Source organism: Nomia melanderi, unplaced genomic scaffold (assembly GCF_051020985.1).
Source record: "Nomia melanderi isolate GNS246 unplaced genomic scaffold, iyNomMela1 scaffold0083, whole genome shotgun sequence".
In the NCBI taxonomy this organism is placed as follows: Eukaryota; Metazoa; Arthropoda; class Insecta; order Hymenoptera; family Halictidae; genus Nomia; species Nomia melanderi.
The window spans coordinates 139,280-139,969 of NW_027475198.1; positions in this window are offsets into that span (position 1 = coordinate 139,280).

Sequence of the window (690 nt, forward strand, 5' to 3'; positions counted from 1 at the left end):
GCCTCCTACAGTCAATGCACTTTGATTTATTGCGCTATCTGTAATAGCACCCGAGATATCACCAGATATATGCTGGATTTTTACATGACCTTGGGTGACGGATTCCAAATATCTGTAATTTTCTCGGCGCCTGGTGGTCCGAGGTCGTTCCTGCTCCACAGATTCATTCGCCAGTGCCTCCTACAGACAATGCACTTTGATTTATTGCGCTATCCCTAATAGCAGCCGAGATATCACCAGATATATATTGGATTTTCCCCTGACCCTGAGTGTCCGGCCCTATGAGACTGTGGTTTTCTGGGCCGCTGGTGGTCCCAGGTCGTTCCCGCTGCACAGATTCATGCGCAAGGGCCTCATACAGACAATGCACTATGATTTATTGCGCTATCTCTAATAGCACCCGAGATATCACCAGATATATATTGGATTTTACTCTGACCCTTAGTATCCGGCCCCATGAGTCGGTGGTTTTCTCGGCCCCTGGTGGTCCGAGGTCTTTCCCGCTGCCCAGATTCATGCGCAGGGGCCTCTTACGGACAATGCACTTTGATTTATTGCGCTATCTCTAATAGCACCCGAGATATCACAAGATATATATTGGATTTTTCCCTGACCCTGAGTTTCCGGCCCCATGAGACGGTGGTTTTCTCGGCCCCTGGTGGTCCGAGGTCATTCTCGCTGCACAGATTC